Genomic DNA, 27,138 nt, shown 5'->3' with positions numbered 1-27,138 from the left:
TAGCTCTTGTCCAATGTAGGAACAAAGAAGCTGTGGTTTAGTGGTCTGGATTTCTCTCTGGTGCCAGCCAGAGTGGTTTCCCTGCAGTCCTGCATTGACCTGCATCAGCTGGGAGCGTTGCCTAGAGTTCCCTGGGGGCACTGGGGTGGCTGTGCTCTGAGAATTGTAATTGGGATTTCGGAGTTAAAACACACATCTCGTATTGGGTGTGCTTCTGGTGTGATCCTGGAAGTACTGGGAAGGGCTGTAATAGCACAGACAGGATGGATTTCCCAGCTTTAAGTGAATGGGGAGAAGGCAGGGGATGTTAACGTTGTCACCCTCATCAATCTCAGCTTGCTCAAGTCACTATTGCAAATAGAAGTTAAATGTTGAGAATGTACTAAGCAGCCCAGACAAAGCCTTGCACAACACTTCTCACAGCTGAGGAGGCTTCATGGCGGCTAGGATGTGTCATGTTGATTTATCACATAGCTTCTGGAGAAAATAAACAATTCTGGTGGCAGAACAGAGCTTTCCTCATTGAAGAGCCATCAGATTTGCCAGGACATTAATGGGCCTGGGAGATAGCCCTAGGGGGGTGGGTAGAGGCAGGACCGAGAGCTGTCAGGTGAAATAGCAGCAAACACTGCCTCTCATGGAGAGCTTGTTAGTGCAGCAAACTTGGGAGAAAACTGATATATTTGTTTTCCTCTGTTATGGCTGCCTTTCCTCTCCTAGATATCAAAAGAAAATAAAGACCAGCTACTCTGAATATAAGCCTCATTCGGAGGGCTTACATAGTATGTGAGGGTTGTCCGAGCCTTGGCACTGACCCCCGCAGTGCAGAGTTTTCTGCTTGGACAGATCTTTCGCAGGTGCAGGCTGGACCAGACCCATCTTATGTGAGCCCCCGCATCATGCTTCATGGGACTTTGCTTGGGACGACTGGGGGCATGAGTCCAAATGACATCTGCTTATCATGTATCTGCCCCATAAGAAATACATGTTTAATCACTTGGAAATCCTCAGCCTTTCTGTTAAGCAGGTGGCAGAATGGTTTGTTCCGTCTCCAATGCAGCTCGAGTCCAGCCTTGTGCTCTGAGCTATCAATCCAGCAACCTGTGATCTTCTGTGCTCCACCAGCTCCACCTACATGCCCAGATCGCTTACAAGGCCGATTCAGTGCTGGTGCTTAGCGCTACCTGCAGCCAGTGGTAAGCTGGGATCGTGACTTCAGGTACTGTATAAGTGCCTCAGAAAAGGCAACTGAGGGCAGGGACTGCCCTTTGGTCCCAGGCTGTGTAGCCTCCAGCACTGCAGAATCTGGGGTCTCCAAGCACTATTGCCTTTCTAATAGTGATAACAGTATAAGTGTGTCCAGCTCTTCTGTTGAGCCTCACTAGGGTGTCATCCTGATAATAATATTCATTACACTTTTGAGATTAATCTCCTCCCATTTATTTCCTATTTCTTAACAAGACTTGTTCCAAAGACAAGCCTTGTCATAATCCCCTCTCAGGGTGAAAGGAATTGCAACAGCAGCTCTATGAAAGGTGGAGGTGGTAGCAAACTCTCCAGCCATACTCTTCACAGAGGAAGCTTTGTGTAATCAATTAACACAGGGTTCACTCTCAAGCATGGCTGTATAATTATGTCTGTCTTTTCTCCTGATATTTGCCTGGATTAATTATGTCTGAGTGTGGCTGAATGGATTCCTCCTAACGCCAGACAAAGAGCGTCCTCTTCACCCCAGGGAAAGACACCAAACCGAGACAAAGACGACCTTCACCCAGGGTGTGATGAGTGGAGCATGGGACAGTGGGACAATTGGCTTCCAGAATTAGTGACTGAAAGCGGAACAGGCTTTCTGGAGATTGGAGGAGAGTGTCCTCGAGGAGGATGCCAGATGCTGTTAGGATGAGGGGAAGAATATAATCCTCTATACCAGCATTTTCCACATAATGTAAATATTGTGTCATGTTGGTGTGTGTCATGTTTTGAATGTGTTGTTTTTACTGTGATCAAAGGAGCCTGGACTTAACAGGGAAGATATCTGGTCTTTTGTATTTCTGACTCTTGTATGATGTTAGGTGGGTTGTTTTGTCTTTTCTGCCTTTCATTTCTACACAGACTGAGATCTTCCTAGCAAGGGCTAGTTTTGCTGTGCACTTAAGTAGTGCCTAACGTAATATCTGTGGCCAACGTTTCCAGATGCAGTAGGCTCATGTTGACACTTGTTTGGCTAACTTAGTTGTGTCCACCGTTGACTGTCCTGTTTCTACTTGCCGATGACTGTCTGTGGTGCTCTCTGGGACCTGGCTAAGACATAATGTCATCCAAGCTGTACCAGTTCAGCTAAGGATTATGCCTGTTGTTTTTTTCCCCTTGGAAACTAACAGTATCTAGTTTATCAGCTACTTAGAGATTGCCAATGATCTGTAGCCACCAATAATACAGTACTGTGCTGTAGAATCATGCTTCCAGAACCTAGACTGTTGTCCTCGTGGGAAAACTGGGTTAGAGTGGTGAAAATAGTTCACCCAGATCTCTGGTGAGCCGGCAACAGAGCAGAAGGTAAATCCAAGAGTTTTGGTGGGGGACTCAGGAACTTTCTGTTGCACTCAATAAATGAACAGGATCTTTGGATGCATGCAGGCTGTGGCGAGGTGGGAGAGAAAAGAGTATTTATTCCGCCAGAGCAGCCTGCTGCTTTTTCTGGTTTTCAAACAGCAATGCTACTGGGTACGTATGAAACCCATGGTGCTTTTATTGTCAGTAGGGATTTCCTGAGTAGCTTAAGTTCATTAAAATCTAGCAGGAATTGGGCCTTACCAATCTCATTTGTGTCTTTGAAAAAACAAACCTTGCATTGTTTTCTATTTAAGGAGTTTTTATTCCTCCTCCTCCTCTGGATGGCCTGTGCTGAGCAGGCTGCAGCACCTAGGACTCCAGGTACTACTTGCCTCTGCAGTTTCAAAGCTGCTCACAAGGTACAGCTGGGCTAATAAGTGATGCTTTAGCCCATTATCTAGGAAGTATGGTGCATGGGCTGAGTCAGTTAAGTGATTATCCCGGGAATGTATGGGGCAATAAATGTCTCCCTTGCTCATAACCCAGCAGCTAATGCAAAGAGATACTGCCGGGCTGGTCTGTTTCTGCTGGGCTTTACTGCATTTAGATTGCAATTAGGTTGTATATTAAAAAAGCACAGTTCAGCTGTGCTGTAATTCACTGAAGGTGAAATTCACCCTTGTTCAGCAGTGCAGACTGAGACCTGTGTACTGTTAAATTTTCCCCCTATTTTTTCTTGGTCTTTGCAGCATTAACACTCTCCTTTAGTCCATTTGGCCTCTAGTTGTCTCAAGGCAAGCCCCTCAGAAACACCAGGTTTTTACTTCAGAGGCTGCGTTTCAGCCAGGCCTCTTGTGTTTGGAGGCAGTGGAGTTTTGTGTTATTTCTACTGCTGGAAGCATCTGGAAGAGCTGGATGCCTTGTGTAGTTGCTGCGCAGATGGAGAGTATGTCTGTGCTGCATGGTTATCCTTTGTATCCAAATGTCCTGAACTGCAGTCTAGACTTGATATGAAGTTGGCAAGCTCCTTGAACCCCAAGTGCTTGAGTTGAATTTAAATTCAGGTCTTATATGCAGTGTGACTGGACTAGTCCCTAGATTTAAAGTTTGTCCTAGCCCTTTAAAATGCAGCTCATCTGGCCTCCAACATTGACTTCTCTGTTAACTACTGAATTTTGAACATTTACACTAGAGTCACATTTACAAGACTTTCTTCAAAGGCCCAAGGATGGGAAGCTGAATTTTTGTTCTGTTCTTCTGAAGGCTGAGTTTCTCATAAAATAATGGAATGCCAGGAAAGGGAAGCAAAAAGTGAACGTGTATCATCAAACTTGGCATAGTCTGTTAGATTTGGGAAATTTTATTTTTATCTATAGCAGTGATCGCGCGGCTGTGTCCTGAGAATCACACACACATCTGAGAGCTTTTCTTTACTTGACTTTGTGTGAGTAATGTACACTTGCAGGTTATTGTATAAGGCAAAGCAAAAAAAAAAAGCCAAACGAAAAAACCTCTTGCAGTCTTTAAACCTCTTTTTTTAATCAGTACTGTCCCAGGTGGACAGTATGAGTATGTACCAAACCAAAGTCTGATGCAAACAGCTGTGTTACGCATCCCTTGATGCTGGCTTTCTGCATAGCCGCAGGTAGTGTGCCCTTGCTTTGGCATGTCAGTCCCCTTATCAGACCTGCCAAGCTCCCAGATGGATTCTTGCCCTGAAATCAAAAGGGAAATTTTAATTAATATCTGATCATTTGGAATTCATAACTTTGAAATGACTGAACAATTATAGTGAGTCTGTGAAACCCACAAGCCAGTAATGAGGCTGCCGTAAAGCCACAACCGATCAGCTCTGATTAGGAGCTCTGATGTCCCTTCTTGTAGCACACACGAGGGTCATCGTCTGTAGCCCCAGTGCAGCCCAGTCAGGCACGCTGCTTATGAGCTTGCAAACATAATTGGCTTTAGGAAACCTAGCCCCTTCATCTGGGAGGTGGCTGTTCATTAAAGAAAGGGAAGAAAAGGCCATGAGAAAGCTTATTGTCATCTGTAAATAAATAGCTAGTTCCTTCCAAAATTCATGTTCCAGCCTGGTGATTGATAGAGAAGTTCATAAATGCTTTAAATGCATATAGCTAATGACAGCTGAATGCTTTGCTCTTTTTCTTCTGGAAAAGGTTACTTCACTGTTTGGCAGTAACCGTGGTTTTATTGGGGATATGTTTGTCTGCACTTCCTCTGTCGTGCCTCATCTTCATCTAGGCAGGCTGATCCTATGGCTGGGAACTGGCCTAGGTATTTTTGCTTGAAAACTGTTTGTTAGTGCCTCCTCCAACTTTTCACACTGCTAGCTGTCTTCCTGGGCATGCTTGGGAGAGCACCAGTGAGAGGAAAAAGGTCACGGAGAAAAGATGGGAGGTAAGAGAAAAGCAGAGTAAGTGAAGGAAAAAGGAAGAGATTTTCTTCTCGTGCACAAGGAAGACGTGTGAGCTGAGGTGATAAAGGAGAGAGCTTGAGACAGAAGAAAAGCACTGGAGTGAAAAGGAAGGAGAGAGGAAGATATGGACCAAGAAGGATTAAGGGAGTAAGAGGGGGTGTGAGAGTGAAAGATGGAAGAGAATGGCTGTTTTTCATCGTCAGTTCTCTGCTGCTTCTGACTCTCAGCTGGAAGCGAAGGCTCTCCCTCCTAGATGTCTCATCTCTCACTTCAATTCATCCCTAGGGTGCCACTGCCTTTCCTGCAAAAGAATGGGAGATTGGCCTTCAGTGTGGAAAACGGGTCTCCCTGCGGAAATTTGTGTGAGGCTTATTCTCAAATCAGGTGCTGCTGGAGAGCCCCTGTAGCTCACCTAGTCCCTTCTGCAAGGGGCCTTCCTGAGACATTGCATCCTTTCCTAGGGCCACTACATTTGTGGACTTTTCTGTGGCTAGAAGCCAGCGTGGGCATAGGAGGCTCGTAGCCTCCTCTCCCAAAGCCTCCAGTCTCTGCAGTGTGGGCTATACAGAAATGGTTATTGCAGGGTTGCTCCGCAGGACCCTGGCGCTTTCTCAGCCTTGCACTCCCTCCAATAAAAACTGAAGCTCTGGGCGGAGAGGTCAAGCAGCTAAACCAGGGAACTTTAAACAGAAGTATTAAATAAAGCATAATAGCCCCATCCTACCCCCCTCCGGAATAGCCACTTTGGAGCAGGCTGGGGGAGCAAAAGGGCTGGCAAGGGGTGCTGGGAATGAGCTGATAGGAATTAATAAAGATTGTGATTACTTTCTGTGCTCTTTTAACCTGCCCTGAGCATAAGGACTCTAGTGTAAGTCAGAGGTTTTGTACCACTGAGGTCAGTGGGACCTACTCTATTCTTCCTAGTGTAAAGCAGCAATGATCACTTTTCAAATGAGCAGGGCTAATTTTCCTCCGTTTCAGTCACTGTAATTCCCTAGTACCACCGCTTGGGCTGAGTTTCTTCTCACTGGGGAAGGAGTTAAGATGAACTAAAATGAATTAAGGCCTCTCTAATTCTGAAGAGGAGGGTTTGTGTCATGGTCTAACACAGTTTAACTAATCTACTTTAAAATTAATTTGGTTTAATTTTCCTTAGGGCCCCCATGTGGATATACCCTTAAATACCTGGAATAAATAACAGGTAACTCTGTTGTAAATCACCAGAAGTAATTGTGTACCTACTTACCTATTGTAAATCAGCAGTAACTCCAGTGGGGCTGATTCTCTTCATGTATACCTGGAATAAATGAAGAGTAACTTGCTCGAAGTCAATAAAGCTAATTTTCTTTCTGCTTTCCTGGGATAAAACAAGAGCAAGTCCAGGGGTAAGGAGCTCAGCTGAGAGAAAATTCAAACCAAGAAGGTACATATTTTTGCTTCTGAGGATAATTAACTACTAGAACAACTGACCAAGGACTGTAATGGATTCTGTGTGAATGCAGACTTTTTCTATCAAGTTCAGCTAATTTTCTAAGAGACTAAGTATGGAGGAAGGTCTCTGGTCTGTGGCAGGAGAGTATCGTGCTAAATGACCGTGTTTTCTCCTTGCACTTCTTGGCATATTAACCCTGGAAGACACTGGGAAGATCAGAAGCACTATTCTGTTTTGAAACTTCCAGACAAGGCTCCTTGTGGTGTCTGAGGAGATGATAGTAAACAGGCCATGAAAGGCTGAGACAGGATTATCGCATCTCTCTCGGTTCCTGCGATTGCTGTAGCCGTGGTCTTGCTTAGAGTGGAAAGTTAGTGTGGCAAATTAAGGAATGAGTTCGTGCCTACCACTCCTGCAGATAACATTTCAGGCAAGTAACTTCAGTGTGTTGCAGTCAGATCTGATGACTTTCAAAATTGCCCTTTCCAGGTTCTGCTAAAACTGGCATCACGCCAGCACAGCTTGGTGAGGGCTGCAGAGCCTACCCAGGGAAAATAAGTGGGCATGTGGGTTATTAGCTGGGGCTGTTGGAGCCATCAGTGCTACCAGTGTTTGGTAAGCAAGCTTAGGCACCTACACAATCTGTAGTGACTGTTTTGCTCACACCCTTGCATGTGAGCTAATGCCAAGAAGAAGCAGCTGCAGTGGTGTGCTCATAAAGTAGGGCCAGCTAAAAAGTCAAATTTACACAAAAAAAATAGCATGTGGGAAATACTGAAAGGTTTTGTCGGTAAAATGTCAGTGTACTCCATCCGTTGAGGGTTACTTAATGGCTGGTTGATACAATAAACTTATTCTTTGCTTTCTGCTGTTTGTCCATCTCTATAAGCTCCAAGTAGGATTTATGACTTATGACTATGAAAAATAACTAATTATAGTAATGGTGGTATATCATATGGGTTTTTTTTTCCTCCGCTTCTGACAGTACAGCCTCTGGCAAATTTTCCACTCAAGTCTAAAAATTCTGCATTGCTTTCTGAAGCAGAGCTCTGTCCTACTGATGCAGTTTGCACCAATGTGAAATATGACATAAAGAGCAAACAGGCAGAGAACATAATTAGCAAAGTGGGTAGAAACCCCATCTGATGTTGTGGCATTTCACACCCTATTTACACAGGAATTAACGCCTTTGCTTTCATGCTTGGGACGCTGCATTTCATTCTGGTGAGAAGGATTTGTCTTGACTAGAAAATTGATTTAAAATCACATGCTCATCCTTCCGCTAGCTCCTTGATGTGTCTTTGGGGTTCTGTTGTCCTCTCTCTTTTGGTCTCGCAGCTCCTGTGCAGGGTTAGTCTCCAGCCCCAAAATTACTATTTTCTTAATAATTTGGTTCATCCTTGCATTAGTTGCCTACATTTATGGCTGTGACTCAGAACTGGACTCCAGACTCTCTAGGGATTTTTATTATTTGTGCAGATAAACCCAGTGCTGCTCTGATTTGCAAGACTACAATGCCAGCTGCTATCCAGCCCGTACCCTTCAGGAGAGTCTTTTGAATCCTTTCTCTTTATAGCACAGTGATGGGAAGGCCCGAAGTTAAATTGGAGAGTGAAAAAGGGCTGGTTACTTTATTGTCAAATACTATTGATCAGAGCTTGGCTGGCCTCTGCTTGCACCGTGTTCATCATCTGGCCTTAAAGTTGTTAAACTGGAACAAAGAAGTGGAAGAAGGGGAAAGAGCTGGTTTCATAAGGGCGAGTTGAGTGTTTTTTCTGCTAGGGATCTTTCACCTCCACGATGAGTCATGGTGGAAGATGGATAGAGGGGGGATAAGAATTACTTCATGTATGTGAGTAGATCTTCCTTAGATGTATGCCTCATCTGCAAAGTGTATTTGTGGGTAAGGAAGATCTGGAGATGTCATGTACATGTGTTTTGTGTGTACATCACCATAACACACATCTGTGCTTGTGCATACAAAGAAAACGACTTTGTGTGGAATGGAAGAAAAGCTGTATGAATGTATGTATCAGCAGAGGCTGTGCGCACGCCTAAGTATGGGAAAACTCTTTACTGATGCTTTTATGCAAAATGGAAGATTATAGACCATGCTTCTTGTTGTTCAGCTATATAAGCCCTACAGGAAAGCTCACCCAAGCCCACCAAGCACAATCAGGTGTGACTGAGGGCTGACTCAGGGTCCAGATGAATCCCTTTTGGGGTGTCATTTAACTGTATCACAAGAGATGCATTTGATTATTCTAGTTATGTTTTCTTGCAATTTCTCTTCCCATAAGGCCAGGCTTTCCCTTCTCCCATATATATTTGTCTGAATCTCTATTTCTTTCACACCTTTCTCCCCACTCTGTGACTGTCTTTGCTCCCCCAGGGGGCATTTCTGTTCCGAAGAGGGATTTTGCAGCATGTTCTGGGTTAGACACTGCTAATGAACAAGTTAAAAGCATAACTGAACCTCCCATGGAAGAAGTGGCTGGAGAACTAAGGATGTCATACTCGGCAGGCTTGTGACTGGCTGCAGCAATTTTCCTAAAATTACCTGCCAAGCCTCCTTCCTTAGCTGGGAGCCCCCCTCCACCCCAGCTCCCTTCCCCTCCTGGGGAGCAGAGGAGATTCTCTTTGACAGCTGTGATCCTCGCAGTTAAAAGTTTATTCCTCCATCAGCACATTAATGAAAAGAGAAATGTAGCTTGGGGAGGAAGGCTTATGAAAAGAAAATCAAACTAAATCTATCAATTCCCTGTCCTGAATAAATGAATCTGTTAGCCCGTATGCGGGGTTAGATGCCTGGCAGATAACGGGTGTTCCGCATACAATCAGAAGAAAACCTCAGCTAGCCCTTTTCAAACCCGGCACTGAGTGCTGGGCCTGTGTGTCTCCTGTGTGCTGTTAGCTTTTCTATCTGAGTCACAGTTTTCTAGTTACTGCCTGTAAAGAGAATGCTTCTTGTCTGCGTAAGGGTTAGCAGAAAGTTAATAGGAAGAAATGCCAATAGATGGCGCTTAGGAATATATGGAGGTGCGGATAGGTTTGGTAGGAGTGATGGAGTCTGTTGTCTTTGTGCGCTGCAAATAGGTTTCTTTACAAGCGCCTTACGTCCGCTTTAACAGAAAGCACAGGGTGATGTAAATGCATCTCCTCCTATCCCCGGCTGGCCTGCCTGCCTGCCGCTGTGAGCGGACACAGCCTCGCCTCTTGTTCCCCAATTGGTCTCATTTTGATTTTAAACAAGACAAAATCTTTGGAGATGAGATAAGCGAGGCTGGTAAAGCCAGGTCACCGACGAGCTGGCCTGGGTATATTGTTGGTAAATAGCTATGCTACCTGCTATGACAGGAGTAATTTATCTCAGACTGAAAAAAGCTGCTGCTTCCCATCCTGAGCAGTGAGGGTCATTCATCACTTTTTGGTTTTTTTTATAACAGAAGAGAGAGTGCTGGTTCCCTCCCCCCAGTCCTGGGGACAAATTAGCTAGCCTGAAAATGGATCAGCTCAGGGGCTATTTTCATTTATACTTTTAATAGTGTAACAGAAACCCTTGAGTTCTGCAGCCCTCCCTCCAGCAGGGGTAGATGGAGGAAGGCTTCAAACCCTCTGCCGGGGAAGGGATGTGGCTGTTGTCTTCTACTGCTGACACGGCAGGTGGCTGCGCTCGAAAGCCCCTTAGTGCCTCTGAATCCGCCACGACGTACGGCGTGAGCCTGGGGGCTCCTGCAAAGTGTTGTAGGGTCTGGGGTGAGAAAGCTTTTGGGGATTCTCAGACTGGAGACCTCACTGTTAGAAGCAAGGGCTGTTTCTTTTCCTAGGGAGAGCTGGATCCTGCAGTGGATTCAAAGCTATCTGTTCATGGGGCTTAGGAATGCACAGCTCTATTTCGTGGTGATGCTCGATGCTGAGATCTGCATAACCATGTATGCTGTGTGTACGTATATGCACACACACATACATGTTTATCTCTGTTGGTTTAGTTAGATGTATAAATGTATGCTCAACAATTTTTGAGAGATCTACTGAACACATGTAGGTTTATATCACGCTGCAGCCCTACCCAGGTCTGCCACGCCGGGAGAGCTACTTGAACTCCTGCTGTGTGATGAGGCTTTAGGGTTTTGCTCTTCACTTGTCTTTGTATTTGGATTGTTTGGGCACTGAAGAGCAGTATGCAGGCAGCAAGAGAGAGAAGATTGTGTAGCAGAGACCTTCAGGATAATACAGATGCTACATGATCCCTTCATCACTGAAGGGGCATTGCTTCAATTACTCTGCCAATCACCTGTCTCTCAGCCTGCCCATCAATTATTGTACAATCGAGGTATTCACTTCACAGAGTAGCCAAAAGTGGCAGATATCTATATTTTGAAGAGGCCATTTTGCATAATTCTGTGCACAAGGGAATTGAGCTGGGAGGTTGGATCCAGAGCCCCATTTCTGTGGAAAATTTCAAGCAAGCAGGTGAGGCCTTTGGTGCATTAAGTTACTGGGACATTGCAGATTGGGAAGATTTTATTTGTAATGGTAGAAATTGCTTTTGTGTCTCATGTGTCACTCTAGTGAGTTTGTTCAGAGAAAAGGCGATGAGGAGAAAGGGATGGTGATTTCTCCTCCTCTCTCCTTTCCTCTGCTTTCCTCCCACCTCAGAGGAAGCTTGTGGAGCTGCAGTGCATACTGTGATGGAGATGAAGCTGCAGCCAGTTGTTGTGTTGCTGGAATAGAAGTTGTTGCTGTCTGGTCCTGGCTTCCTGCATGGCAAAGACTGGAGGGTGTAGGTTAGGGCAACTGGCCCTAGCACTGCCTGGCAAGGTCAATTTGGATTTTGGGGTTGGTTGGTTTTGGTTTTGTTTTTTTTTAATGTCCTGTTGATTGTACAACGTGAAGTAAATCATATAACCTTGGTGGCCTTGCCTGTGATAGAGCAGTGATTACTTATTGTCATTTATAATGACTCAGGGACAAGCAAAGACCGTGTACAGCCACTGAAGGTTTTTTTTTAAAAAAAAAAAAAAAAAAAAAAAAAAAAAACAACCAGAAGGGACTAGGTCTTCTGGGGAAACAAACTGGCACCGTTCCCTTAGCTTCAGGGAGCACCGTTGCTTTGTACTTGCTGTGGCTATGGTTCAGGGCTTCTCCAATAGCCTTGGTAATAGAGTCATTTGTCTCCCAAAATACTCATTGGTTTCACTGAAGATTTGTGGGTTCTCTTCATTATTAGTATCATTAATTCTTATTTAGACAGAATTTATGATCCTGTCCAATGAAGTTTATCCAAAGCGATATCTTGAAAATACACTTAGAGGCTTGTGGGGAAGGACAGTCCAGTGGTCAGCATGCCGTGCCCTGCTCCAGACTGCCTGTGTGACCTGGGACAAGTCACAGAGGGCCAAAGACAGAGGTCCGTGTTCAGATTCCTTTGGGGAAGGTACTTGTGAACGCTGGAGTCAGCTGACAGAAAACATGGCATGAGTGTGCAGGTGGTATTTAGGCTGCCTGAATATCACTCCAAGTGATACGAGATTTTATGAGTATCAGTTTCCTATTGTCGTCTTCCTTTGAGGGTGTTGCGAGAAGAAATACCATACAGATAGTAGAGTGGTCAGATTCAACAGAGAAAGAACAATGTCGCTGTCTTGGATGATTTTTACCCTCTTTTAAACATGGCTCTTTCTCTGTAGAGGTAAGTCATGTTGCTCTTGTAGCAATTCTTGCTCTAAGAGGGGACCTCTCCCTGCTGAGTCCAGCTGGGGTGAGAGGCTGAGGGCAGGCACCTGCATGTGCTCATGCTTCATCCATCCTTTGCCAAAAATTGACACTTCTACCTTCTTGCAAAGTTGAGGGCTGCTAGAGGCAGGGGACTGGATGTAGCTCTTGTCTTTGCTGGGACCACAGCCGTGGAGGATGAGGATTTAAAACTTGGTGCTGCCTGCAGTTGTGTGGAGCTAGCTCTAGTGCTGGGAACCTTCCTGCCAGATTTTTTTAAAATTCACTCTTCCACTTAGACTCTTCATTATCCCTGCCACTTGCTGGGACCGACAGCTGCTAACAAACACCAAGGGATTCCAGACAGCTTTGCAGACTATCTTGGAGTGCCTCAGGCAAAGCCTGAAATGCATACAACATGAAAATAACCTATTCTGTTCACTCGCTGCCTCATACCCTTCTTTTTTCCCTGGGGTGGGGAGGGATAGGTGAAGATCAGATCAAGCAGGTAGAGGTGGCCGTATGTTGCAAGGGACCCGATATGGGGGCTGTATTTTTATTCCTGCTGTGGTTATTCGTTAGGGAATCTTGTAGGTCCTGGTTTGGGAAAGTGACCTAGTGCACAAAGCATGGTTCAGTCTGTTTATGTCCTCATGTTTTTAGCTTGGCCTCCAAAGGAAGCAAAGCTGATGTGATCACGCTCTGTTATGTGTGTCTGTCTCACTTGTGAACCATCATGTATGATACAGAGATTAGGTATTAAAAGTCCTGGGGAATACATCAGCTTCACGCTTAGGCAGCTCGGTCAGAGGAGGGAGACCCTGAATGACGGCATTTCTTTGGGGCACAACTTTTTGTTCAGCTGTGTACACAGCATTGAACCCAAGGTTCCCCGTTTCTTCTTGGGCCTCCCAGGAAGGCAGGTCATCCCTGTTTCTCTTCCTGCTGCATCCTCAGCCTGTGAGCAGGGATCCCTGGGCTTTGATGGTGCAGTATTTGCCTGGAGCTCACTAAGATCCCTGAAACTGGTTTATGGCTCTGAGACTGTTAAAATGTGCTGGTCAGGTTTATCCTTGCTAATCCCGAGTTATTCAAATGGGCTGCTCTGTCTTTCATGTTAAACAAACAGATAAACAAAAAGCCTTAGGAAGCAAAGTCCTGATTTGCTGATTAGACCCAGCCCTGCTGGAATCTCATCCTAAAATCCATCTGAGTGCATCTGGTAGGCTCCCCAGGAGAACTGCATTATTTTGAGACTTGAAGGGCTGACTTGAAAAACATTTATGTTCAAGTACAGATCAGAATGACCTGCAAAAAACAAGCACAGGTCAGCTGTCTGAGGCATGAATTTGCTCTGTTAAGTGTTAAGCGATTGTAAAAGAGATTGTCAAGAATATTAGTGGAAGGAAGAAAAAAGAGCATATATGCTAGAATATATTTTCTGCTTTCTGTTTATCAGCAGTTAAAACACTAATGCATTCCTGACACTTTTTGGTTTTAGCCAGGAATAAAAAGAAGTTATATTACCTGAAGACAAAAAAATTAAGTTCAGGGGGAAAAAAAAAAAGGATTTTTTCCTTCCACACATAATCTGGAGAATGTGGAAAAGATGGCAACTTGTAGATAGATGTTCCTTTCTCACTGGCCTTGTTCTGCAAGTGTCTGCATTGGGAGAGGGGTACAGCATAAAACTTGGACACAAACTCCTGAACTCTTTTGCATACTTTGCTATCTACTCTTGTTAGAACTTGAAAGAAAGTGTGTCTCACTTTCTCTTAATTTAACTGAAGAGCTCCTAGTGCCTTTTCCAAGCCCTAGGTTATAAGACCTTCCCATACTGTGAAAAGGAGTCTTCCTTTGACCTTGCAGTGAGGTTCCTCCCTCTGGAGCAGGAGCGTTCAGGTAAGTTCTTCTGTGTGCCTGCTCCTTCTCTGCCTCTGGGGCTTTTGGAGTAAGATGAGGCAAAGGCTAATTCTTGGTCCTCTACCCTAGTTCAGTTAACACACGGTATGTTTATTGCCTTCTATTTCTGAGCCTGGTTAAAGCTCTTCCATTCCAAGCTGTCATTTGTTTGATTTTTGATTTGGCTGATTGGTTTGCCTCTTACTCCAGCAGCTACGTGCACTGCACACACATTTTTAGTCGCATAAGCAAGAAGGGCTCCTTATTTCTTTGTTTTCTCTCCTCTCTCTTCAGTGAACGATATGTCCCAATATTAGGTCCCGTAAGAGATTAATAAAAGCTATTACACCCGTGGGGGATTGTTCACTTACTGCTGCTGTGTCCTGTCCAGTTTAAAATGATCCCTTTCCTGTTTCTCATCAGGCACCACCTAATGCGTACGCGTCCCTGCTAGGAGGTTTTGCGTGATGCTCAGCTTAATATATTCTGTGCACAGTTTTGTCCCATTATTCCTAGTTAAACTCTCTTGGATCACCCAGAACATGAGGAATGTGCAGCAGCTTCCCACAGCACAGCATAATTAGCTACTTCAAAAACTACCTGCAAAGAGTGATGCCCTCATTATGCCGAGCAGAGGAGAATTTGGTGGGGCGAGATGTCTCCAGAAAGAAGATGCATTTCACTTCTGAGAAAGAGCAAGAGGCAGCCATTGCCCTCCTGTGGTTAGCTTTATCACTGATTGCCTTGGGATCTCGAAGGCACATGGCAGTGCCCCATGATGAAAGCAAACACCTTCAACCATCCATTAATTTATGGTGATTAAAATAAAGCCTTGTGGCTCATCGGCTGCACTGTTCCCAGGAAGTAACTGCAAATGTTGTTTGAAAAAGCTTTCCTTGCTATTCCATGGAAGGCCAGCGTTTTGCTAGGAGTCCTCCAAAACGCACGTGTTTAATCAGCCTCAGTGCTACAGCAGTACAAGTAACCCATCACACCGGCACTGGCTGGAATCCTTTTCCCCCACCGTGGCTAAAACAAATCTGGTTCATCAGTTGTTCCTTTATTGATTCCCTGATGAAACAGAGAACCCAAAGAAGCTGGTCTTGGATTGAGAGCTGGCCCTCAGTCTTTCCCACTTTATTCCTGGAATCTAGAGCTGGCCAAGAAGTTTCTAGTGTGTGTCTGTCTAATAACAATAACAATATTTCTGCAGCATTTTCCATCTAGGATCTCCGAGTGCTTTGCAAGCAAAAAATAAATAAGCTTACTGTCAACCCTCTAGGGTAGGTATTACGATACTTACTTAACAGATGTGTAAACAGAAGCACAGAGAGCTCAAGTTTTTCATGTTCAAAGCACTTTGCAAATACTACCTAACTAATCCTCACCCTGGCCTTGTGAAGTGTGTATTGGTCCCCTTCAAGGGCAGAGCAAAGTCACTGGTAGGACTAAGGAGTCCTGCATGCCAGTTGTCTTGAGCTACCACACTAAATAATAGGGAATTCATTGCACCCAGCTTCAGACGGCCTGTGCGGCTGAGCAATAAGTCAGCTGGTGTCTCTGGGCTCCTTTTAAAGTCAAGGGAGAGCGAGTTCAGAACTAAGCTGGACTTCTGTTGAACTTGATTAGTTTAATTTTCTAAAGCCTATTCATAACCCTATCAGGCTCGCTCTTTGAAGCTTCTTAAAAGCCCAGACTTGGGGTCTGGAATAGTTTTCACCAAGACTCGGAGTCAGGAAATGATCATGGCAGTTCTGATTCCTGAGCGATGGCACAGGCAGGAGCCCGGGCAGGCACAGGCAATCAGCTGATCTCAGGTTTAATACCAAGAGGAGGGCTCCTTGTGTTGATGTTGAGGGTGGTGGCCTGGTTCTCTCTGCTTGTGATTCTTCTGTAAGTGTCACCTTCTCTGGAGACAATCCTTACGCATTGCATCTATGTAGGACACAAAAACTCTCTCTTGGATGTTTTTTTGCTAGTCTAGTATTTGAATAAGTGCTTCACATGGAACGTTAGTCATAACCTGTCCTTTCTCCTCCGTTCTGTGATCTGGGGAAAACAGCTCAGCCTCTTTGATCTACATGGGATGATGTTGATTCTTGGGATGTAGATTTTACTGCTGTTCTGGTATTAGTTGTTGCAACTGGGGATATTAGCATTACCAACCTGCAAGTGTCATGGGGATAAGATGATCCCTGGCACTTGAAAAGTTCACAGACAAATGGAGTATTTTTCTGCCCGTCAGTTCTTGTGAGCTTTGGAAATCACGCTACAGGCAGCTGTGAACACTGGTTCTGACTATTCAGTATCCAGCAATTACAGTCAGTGAGCTGCTACTTACTCATCTGGGGATTCAGGGCTCTGACTCTATAATGTGTTATGATGGCTATTTTTGGCCAACTTGGATCACTTGCTGGCAATTCCAGTTGTTAAGAAGTACGTTTCATAACCTTAGTATATGTATTTCCACAGTATGTTATAGTTCATAGGGTTTGCAAATGACTGTCTGGATGAAACCGCACTCTGAGAACAAAGGGCGACGTATATGTACAGTGTGAGTGTGTGTGCGTATCTGTGTGCAAACACACATGTACAGGCTTACAGGGGAAATGTCATCAGGAAATATTACAGCCTGACCTCCTGAGGTGACAAACCAGCATCGTTCTGCTGAAGTCGGGGGAGCTATGCTGATTTACACTAGCGGATGGTTTGATCCCATGGGTTTTTAAAACACAGATCCTGGAGAGCACTGAAACACTTTATTAGCCTTTAACAAGACAGAGTTATATCAAGTTTGTTCAGTATTAATTATACTTTCTGTAGTGTTCTACCTACACCATCAATTATTAATTAATCTCGCTCTATATTTTTAGCTGTTACGTGTCCCTAGTCATCTTGCTGCTATAACTTTCTGGTCTTATGCCAACATGTGTTGCCAGACCAGTTGAAGACATTAGTATGAACATAATTACCTGTTTATTGCTTGTGGAATTTTGAATCCCCTATGTAGATTACGTTAGATTACATTAGATATATTTCTTGAAGAAGGAATACATTTTTCTCTTGCAAGCAGTTCTGCTTTTTTCATGCCAACAGCTGTCCTTCCCACTCCGAGACAGGGGAGCGACCCTTGTGTCGCACTGACATGAGCCCCCTGTGCAGCGAGCTGGGTGCTGTGAACCGGCTCTAAACCAGCCATCACGTAGCTGTGTTAGTGCAAGGCGAGGCTTTGAGTAAGCTCTTCTGCAAGCAGGGTGTACGAGCTCACCAGCACTGCTGTGCGCCATCTGGGTCAGAGCTGCTCGTGTCCAAAGGAGGTGCTTTATCCACGGCCACAGCTCTTCCAAGCTCTGGAGGGAACGTTTTCCCATTTCTGGCCTTTGACATTTGTCTCTTCAGCCTTTGGCTCTGATTAATCAATGATCCAGAGACACAGTGTTTTCATCAGGAAATTATTGCATGTGAGGGCCCTCTTTTGCCTGCCATTTTTTGAAGCTGTCACTTTGTCATGTAATGTGTCTATGACAATGTCAAAATGAGAGAACCAGGGGGACAGAAGCTCCCTGGAAGCAGCATGTCCCTGTATTAAGGGATTCAAGTTTAGCCTGTTTCTATACTAAGTTCCTTTTGTCTCTTTCATCACAATTATCACATCAAGATGTTGCCATAAGCCTTCTCTCAAAGCTGCCCAGGGAAAAAAAATATAGCTCCTTATTTCTGCATGTTAAATCTTCCCACCCAGCTGTGCTGCTTGCAGCTGTGGCTGCGTTTGTGTGCTCGGGCATGTCCAGGACTGCAGGTTTCCAGGCACAAGATAAAACCCTGCCAGCCAGCAGACATTTCAGCCAAGCCTGCCTTTCTTCTGCTTTCCAATGGCTGCTTCCCTACCGCTTGGCTACTTGTTGTTTGTGTAGATGAACAAATGTCTACACAGCTGGTTGCAGTGGTCATTGCTAGGAAGGAGACAGTTACAGAAGAGGCTGAAGTTCCTTCCTTTCTGCAGCTGAGCACAGCTGTGTTTGTCAGATGGTGTTTGCGTCCCTGCTTTGCAGCAGTTGGTGTGCTCGGGGTGGCAGAGCCAGCTCTTCAGCCTGAGCTGGCTTTGCGAAGGTCAGGGACTGGGCTGTGATATCAAGTCCTTTATTCCTTCCTGAGAAACATGAAGGGCTGTGGTTGAAGCTAATCAACTGATTTGCTGTTTTGTCAGTAAGCATGTGTGGAGGGGAAAAGGGTGTGTTTCTCGGGGTATAGCTGCAGAAGGAGACTATTTTTCTTGGAAAGGGGAAGCGGGAAGGAGTGCTGAGATAATTCAGAGCAGTATTGCTAGAAAAGCAGTTGTGCACCCATAGCCCAGGCCTGCATTTTAACTTTAGAGTAATTACATTCCTCAGAGCTGGGAAAATATTTGGGGAACTCTTTCTTCTTGGATGCTCAACCTCTATTTACTCAGCCAAGATATGTGTATGAGCAAAACTGCCTATCAGTTAAAAAGTTGAGTACCTTGACACAAGTCCTTGAACTGCAGGTCTGGAATCATCGACTCCAATAAATTAAACATTACCAATGTTTCGGATGAGTAGTCATGCAGCAGAAAGGAGGAAGAGCAAAGCCATTAATTGAGCATAACAGGAAATACTTTGGAGCAGGTTACAAGAGGAGCTATACAGCCACACGAGACAGGGCTATCCCAGGTTCTAGGTCTGAGTTTGCGAGAGCAAACGTCTGCTTCCTTCTTTCTGCAGAAACAATTTGGCAGGGCAGGAAGGGCAGAGTCAAGACTGTACTGGTGTACAGAGCTGTACTGGTGCGTACCATCAGCCAGTCCGTGGGCTATCAGGGTTTGCAGTTGACAGACGAGCAAGAAGCTGTTATGTGCTGGGTGTGCAGGTGGAGTGCAGGGAAATCTCTGAAGCGTTGCCTCCTGCGACTAGCTATTGGTTAGCAATGCGTCTACAGCTATGGACACAATCGAGCTGATAGCAGTTAAGTTTGGCTGAGTGAGCATATTAGAGACCTTGGAGTCATGTCCATCCTTTTTCATAGCAGCCGTGGAAGAGAAAAGCTTGTACAGAGGGAGCTCAGAGCACTTTTTGCCTAGCCAAGCGATCGAGTGGTGCCAGGGCATCAGCATCCCAGCCTGCTGGGCAGCAGCTGCTTTATCCACTTTGGAGTAAAAGGCCTTTCTTGGTTGTCTGGAGAGGGGCTCACTGGCCGGTGCTGCGGGTGGGGAAATGACTCCTAAGCTGCAGAGCAGGGGTGGAGGTTTCTGTGCTCACCACAGGGGCAGAATAGGGCTGAGAAAGGAATTTGTTGTCCAGAAGGCTGAAATTTCAACTTGTTTGGCAGAAATGGGACTAGTTTCCTGCAAAAGAGGCCGTTCCCTCTGAGTGGAAGAGGACAAATTCTGAGGTGGGTGACTGCAAGCGTGACAGCTGTGGGCAAGCAGAGGATTCCATAAGTATCTACTTTACAAATTAAAATCCGTCCAGAACAAATACAAGATGTTGGACAGCTAGTCAGGGGGAAAACCTGGGAACATCCAGGTTTTCAGGATCTGCTGCCAGGATCATCCAGGCGGGTTTGCCATGGGTCAGGGTGGTAGCTCTGACAACCCAGTCCTCACTGCTTGCAGTCAGGTTCTGGCAGGAAAGCTGGGGATAGAAAGGCAAAACAAAATGCATGAAAAATGCAAAATATAGGGAGTTAGATCTGAGCCGGCACAAATTAGTATAGCATTTTTTGACATCAGTAGAATTATACCTTTCACTAAATAAAATCTGGCCTGCTATTTTTGCAGGGTTTTTGATTGCTAATTTGACTTCGGAGTTTAAGTGGTGCTGATAGGCTCAATTCATTATGGGAGCTGGATTCTAGACTGTGAATAGCAGTAACTTTTCTACGAAGTGATGCTGTTCTGTTTTCCCTCAGAATTTGCCAATTCGTCAAATTTGTTTGCAGAAACAGTGTGATTCTGATTCTAGAGGAATCAAGGCAGCCATTGAATGCAGTCTGCTTGGCAGTTTTATCCTACCTAGATCTGCTTTAGAGCTGGAGCGCCTGCCCAGCAACTCAACTTGCTAAAAGCCTGGAAGCTCAGGAGTTCTGGCTCCCAGCTCTGGTGTCCCATATGGTGCTCCTCAGGATGGCAGTGCCCGCTCCATTTCACACAGAATTAAAAACATTTTCCTTGCTAAATGCAAAAGTCGTTCCCCATCCAGCTCTAATGTGAATTCCTTCGCGCTGTATAGGGTTCTTACTGCTGATTATTGTACAGCTCCAGCACAGCAGTGTTCAGTGCAGCTGAAGTATTTATGTGCTCAAGAGATGTGTTAGATAGTAATGTTGAACTAAGTGACCAGATCTGAGAAGCCTGTGAGAAGGGATGCTCAATGCTGGCTTGAATTCCTCCAAGCTTACATCTCCATGTGCCACATACCAAAATATTTCTTCCAAAATCCTTTTGGGTTTTTTCTTCTTGCAACCTTGAAGTGCCTGGAGCTGGGGACTTTCCAGAGTAAGGACATTCCCACCCATCTTTAATGCTTGTCATGTTTACCGTGGAACAGCAAGTTCCCTAAAGTCCCAGCAGCTGCTCTGCTGTCTCTGTATTTTTTTTTTCTCCTGTCAGCAGTTAAATTGGGAGGCCATGAAGCACTCCTGTAAATGCAAAATGGTACAGAAGGCTTGAAGAATAAAGGAGAATAAGGACAGACTCTGATGTTCGCTTTCCCCTGCTCAGGGCTTTAAACTGGCAAAGCCTGGCCACTCCCTGCCTGGTTCCTCATGCTAACAATTGCACTCTTATTTCAGAAAGATCCAAGGGAAACAAGTTAAAAGCAGACAGAGAAAAATACCTTTTACTGAAGCACTAGCGGGCAGTATGGAACTGTTATCCTCTAAAGACATCCGCACAAACTGATATAATTTGGACAGATACATTCTGTGCCTCTGATGCTTTCACTGGGCTTAACTGCTGAGGTTGATGGTAAATCCATGTGACAATGCATATGTTAAAAACTATTAAGAAGTTAGTAAAGATTTACTGCCAGCCAGCACACGAAATAGAGAAGGAAGAGCATGGAAGTAATTGCACCACGTGGGCTTGTGAAGTGACAGTGATGCGTCGCAATGTTGATGACTGTGGGCTGGAAAATGAGAGAGTTGGGCTTCTTGGGCTTCCTCTCCCTTTTGGCCAAAGTGGTTGTTAATAGTAAAGCGAGCCTGAAAGTAACCCTGTTCACAGGGCCATAAGGCTCCATTCAAAACCTGTCAGGAAAATGGGAAAACTGTATTTGAGGCTCCAGGTATTAAGAGCACAAGACAACCTCAAGTCCCTGAGAACAGAGCAGAAAGGCTGAGAGATGCAGATTTTCAAACTCAGCTCTAAATAACCTTTTCATTTCTTTAGTCAAGCTTACTTCTGGTCTGACCCTGACAGCTGTAAATCTCAGAGGTGATTCTGAAGAGATGGGAACAATGAGGATAATTGCCCTGTAATTCCGAGAGCCTTGGTGGGGATGGAGGTGTATCAGTGCACGAGAGAGAAGAATGACTCTCGTTATTACAGGGAGAAGCAGCAGCTCTACTTGTTGTTTGAGTGACAGCCTTGTTTGAACTTCCTCATGCCTTTGCCAAAGCTTAGATATATGAACCAATAAGTGATCCTTCAATTAAAAATGATATTCTAATAAGTAATAACAAAGTGGGAATTCAGATGGTTCAGTTTCAGCACTGGAGTTTCCTAACTGCTGAGTGCTCATTTTTGAATCTTTTCCTTTCTTATCATTTTGGGTCTTCCCCCCCCCCCCCCCCCCTTTTTTTAAAGCTTAGTAACATAGCATGGATCCATGTCTCAGAACTTTTGACAGCAATGGGGCCCATGGGATAAACCACCCTGTCATCAATAAACTCTGATTCTTTCCTCATTACATAATAATGCAAATGTAATAACTTCTTCTCTGCTCCAGTTGTTACCCAATCCCCGATTAATTCAGAAATGGGCTGGTAGTGAATATACAATTGCAACTGCTAGCACAGTTTAATAGGAAGTTTGGGTTATTGTCAGATTGCTATTAATAACACTTGTGATTAGGCACTGACTTTTCCCTGAGCTGTTTAAATGTCACTGCCGGAATCAAAGGGGTGAAAGGAATCTAATCTCTCTTCCCCAACCCTCAACCTCTGTATCACAGGAACTTTGAAATGTGCAGTTTTTCCCATTGTTCTTCAGTCTATTGTAGAAGTGCTGCAGTGACTAATTCTGCATAAATCATTGCCATGACAACACCTGTAATATATACTGTCAAATAGTGTGGAAGCGCTGAGATTCCTTCAACTCAGCCAAAAGGCTAAAGAGAGACAAATGTGGGTGAAGCAAGAGCACAAACCTGTTCCCAGCGATGAAGGAGTGGTGAGCAGGGGGACTGGGGCTTTGGAAAAGCCTCCCTCCCTGCCTGCCTTTCTTCCTCTGTCCTTGGGAGCTGATCAAGCCAGCTATCAGGGATTAATCTGTGTAGTGGTGAGTACCCTGATCAGTACTCAAAGGTCTCACTCTGCAACTGCCTTCTTTAACAGCCCTCGGTGTCTTCCTCCATCTCCAGTTGCTTATTGACTTCTTGTTGGAGGAAGCACAGCTCCGTGGCACTGTGCCTCTGCTCTGTGCCCGGCACAGCGGGGTCTCGAGCTCACGTGGCCTTGTTAGATCCCCTGTAACGCAGGTAATGGGGCGACAGCCCGCTGCGGTCAATTTACAGCAGCCGAGAACTGGGCTCCTTTCTTTTTGCTGGACTGCATTAGTGGTAAAGTATTGATTCTCATCTACTGGGAAACAGGCAAACTTGGGTATGGTGTTTAATTAAGGACTTTAAAACAAGGACTTGTAAGGTGATCAACATTTATTAGGATAGGGTAATCTTGTTTTGACTTTTAAAGTTAGTGAATTTGATACACGTCGGCAGCAGGGCCGTAAATGTGTAGTAGTGAGATGTGCCTTTCATCAGGTAACATCTTTCATGGTAACTCAAAGCCTAGCTCCAGTTTAATGGCAGAATATATCAACCCATTTTTCTCCTGTTCCTACTAGCTCCTCTTTATTCGTTGTAAAAAGAAGGTCTGTGAAGGAAAAATTGAGCAGAGAGGTTACTGATTGCTATCTACAGTCCTGTCGCAGAGGAAAATTTACTTACACGGGGTAACATAGGAACAACTCACACTTAACAAATTCCACCAGAAGTACTTTAGAGGTAGGACTGGATGAAAAACGAGGTACGGCTTTAATACCAATATAGAATCCATCTGTTTAGGTCCATCTACTTTTTTTCTTAGACCTTATTCATCCCTATTGCATGTGAAGTCTCCTGTGATATGTGAAGATATCAGTTTCACCTCAGATTAAAGGCAAGGCTTCTCTTTGGGCAGTGTTTCCTACTCATGTATAAAGGGAAGAAGGAATGGGTACCATGTACAGAACGGCTGGTCCCTGCAGTGACAGCACATTAGGTTTTCTTCTGAAGTGTCCTCCTATGGAGTGACTTTATTTATCCAGAGTCCTGGCTCTTGACCCGATTTTCTACTGCACGGTAGCTCTTTTGGTCACTGACATCTAAGCATGTGAAAACGTTGCTATTCTAATTTCTCTGACTGGGTATAATGCAGAGTAGTGGAGAATGGAGATTCAGAATTGAATCTTCAGTTAACATAAACCAGTGAAGCTCCAGAGACACTAGGTCATTTTGGATGGTTCCTTGTCGAACCTATTCTTAAAAATCTCCTGTTGTGGAAAATACAGGACCTCCCTATGTAAAGGTGAAATGGTAAATAAAATATGGGCATGCTTGAAGCAAAAAGGGTTCATAGTATATTGCCCAAGAGAGAAGCGGGTAGACTTTGTTACCTGAATGATTCTGGGCTGTCCCTCAATGAGTTGTTTCTGTGCTTGAGTATCCCGAGAGTTGCGAAGTTTTACCTCCAGTCTATTCACGGTTGTAAATCTCCCAACTGGAGATTGTGATATTGCACACAGGTTCACCCTGTGGCAGCATTCAGGAGATGCACTGAACTGTAAATTGAACTTTCTCTTCGGATTCAACATCTGTGTTCTGGATTTTTTTTGTTGTGATTCATCCACTAAGAAGGACTGAGGGAAAAGAATACGTTTTTGTATGATGCGTTGGCTTAGCCACAGTCAGTAATCCTCAGGGAAGGAGAACAAGTGCAAACCTACATGCTTAGCTGCAGACAGACCTCCTGATGCCTAACAAGCACTGACTAAAAATGTTTCCTTCCTCCCCTCTTTAGCTCCAAGAGAATTAATCCCAAATGAAAACCTTTGTTTGGCTAGCAAGAGCCGGCAGGCTGAACTCTCGCTTGGAACATGTGTTTCTGCGGTGTTACCAGCAGACCTGGGTGATTTGTGTAACAAAGAGTTTACTCACTGAGAAATGCAGTTTCTGAGTGGGAGGAGGCAAAGCTGTTTGTGAATTTGGGTCAGATTCAGCAAACAGTTTCTGCCAAAAAAAAGACAAAACAAATCTCTCCTTATATTGCTTTTCCAGATAATCAAAATATTTCGTTTCCTACTTCCCAAGCAGCAGCAAAGTAAAAACACAATTCAGAATTAATATTTTCTTTTCACTTGGGAATATCCCACACTGAAAAATACAGGTGAGCAGCGACATTTGCCCATGCAAAATGTCTTATTTAACAAAACCCGCTGTTTTTCACAGGCAAATACCTGCACGATTCTGGTGCAGACGGGCACTGGCGTTCCTCCTCAGAGTGGGCTGGCTGGTGCAAGGGTGTCTTCTATGTGTCATTTGCTTGTTAATAGAAAAACAGCCAGCAGATGGTGCTGGAGAATTCGCACCCTGGCTGCCGGCGGCACGGCCGGCGGAGCGCGGGTGCCCGCCCCGGCGGCGTGGGGGGCCGGGGGTGCAGAGAGCCCCTGGCCGGCCGGAGCAGGGCCTCGCAGGGCCGAGCTGTGGCGGGGGCAATAGGAGGTGGGCTGGGCGTCTCCAGGCCTGTCGCTGCCTGCGTAGCACATGCCGGCGCTTGCCCTGCTCTGGCTGAAGGTGCGATGCCGCTGCTCGGCCTTCCCTGCGGCGGCTCGCCCTCCCCAGCTCTGGTTCAGCTCTGCCAGTTGCAGCGTTGTCAGCCACTGGTGTCTGCACACTTGATAGGTTTGGGTTGTTAGCAAAGACCTGCGAGGTTGAACTGAGGGGACACCAAACTGGCTTTAACGCTTCTTTTTAGATTTTTGGTAGACTTTAGGTTTTGGGTTGTTTTTTTTTCTGGGTTGTAAATGACTGAGGAAACAAAGTAAGTGATGGAGGTAGACGTCTGTAGCCCTTGTTTTCATCCACTGGGGCTGAGAAAGTTTGTTTTGTTCATAGCAAAAGTAGAAGTGCCCATAGACTCACCTCACTCCCTAATCCTCAGGGACTAGGGGCAAAAACTCTTAACTGCTCTAAGTCCATGGGGATTTGTGCTGAAGTTGCTGGAGCTGCCCTGCTGTGGTTTCAGAAGAGTGGCTCCAGATTTACAACAGCAGATCAGGGAGCAGAGACTCCCCTTCTCCCCTGTGTCACGGCTTGGTAAAGGCAGCCTAGCACCTGGTGACATTTTCCCACCCTGACAGCTCATCTCTTTAAGAGCTGTGATGCCAGACTGAGAAGTCTCTCTTTTTCTCTCGTTTCCAGCACAAGAAGGGAGATGTAAGCCTGCTCCATCCGCTCCCTTAATGTGTGAATTAAGCACAGAGGGAAAGGAACGACGTACAAACATCTGTTCTGTTCCTCTGCCTTTGCGGAGATGCTCAGGCTGTGAGACAGCGTATTGATGCTGTTGCATTCTGTGTGCGTTTGGGACACATGGGGCTGAAATTACTGTGGCTGCAAATGAAGCCTCTGATGTCATATTTAAGGATGAAGCAACTACTCGCTCTCTTCCCATGCTCGCTCACTTTCCAGACTGTTAACATTCACAGTTTCTGAAGGCTCTGTTTGAGAAGGTGAAGAAAAAAAAGAAAAAAAATCCCCTGCTTGTATGGCAGGCTGCCCCGGCGCCCTTGGTGGTGCTGGCTAGCGGCAGCGTGATGCGATAACGTCTGACTTGTGCGATAAATTCACGCTGCTGCCAGAGAGGTACAGGGCAAAAGGAGGTGTCTGGTTTTGCACCTCTGAGTCGTACACATATGTGCATACCTACATATCTATATTAAAAAAACATATAAGGTCTGTGGGTTTGAATATCAGTCTGTGCTCAGTGGGGATACCAGGGCTCTGAGGCTTTGCACATGCTTGTGAATATTTACACACAAAGGAAATTGTGATGGTACGAATCTGTGTGAGCACTTACCCTACAGGCAGTGCTCCAGAAGAAGAGTCTTATCCTTTCTGAGACATGTTGCAGCACAAAAAGACTTGAGGGAGGGCTCTTAAAAGTTGTTTCTGGTATTTTGTGCTTTGATTTGCTGCCTTTGTGGAGATCAAATCATTTAACTGTGATAGTCTACCAGGCAGCAACAGCTTTGTTTAGTCCTGCCATTTTGGTTCATACTAAACCATATTCTCCAAGGGAAAATATTAACTTGTCTGGACCAAGGTACAGTATATTGGCTAGTTCATCTCCCAGAAAGGGTTGTACTTTCCATAGGCAGTGCTGAGAGATGGACATGGTGCGTGTGGATTTAGGGAGGCTGTTAAAATTCATCTGCTGGGTTTCATGAAGTCAATGCCTTTAGCAATGAGCTGAAGAGGCACGGATTTGGAAATGCCTGCTCCTACCAATTTCATCTCCTCTAGACAGTGTGATTACCCACAGTGCATTTCCCATGAGTGCACTGAAATACATTTAATGTTGCCTTCTGACACCCCAGATAGCTTATCTTGTAGCTATTGTAGACTGAGTATATTCTACAAGCTGGAAGCTGCTTGCACCTCTTTGCTCACCTGAAGTGCTTTCTCCCTTTCCTCTTTATTTATGGAATTTGTGTCTCCCTCCATCCCTCCCTAGATCAAAAGCTTGGTGTGGTCTCCTTCTCTTACTAGGGCACAGTACTTTTGCAGTGATAGAGCCTCTGTGGAGATACAGAATTACCAAA

Source organism: Platalea leucorodia (genome assembly GCF_965183815.1).
Source record: "Platalea leucorodia genome assembly, chromosome: 18".
In the NCBI taxonomy this organism is placed as follows: domain Eukaryota; kingdom Metazoa; phylum Chordata; class Aves; order Pelecaniformes; family Threskiornithidae; genus Platalea; species Platalea leucorodia.
This window is presented reverse-complemented; position numbering follows the sequence as displayed.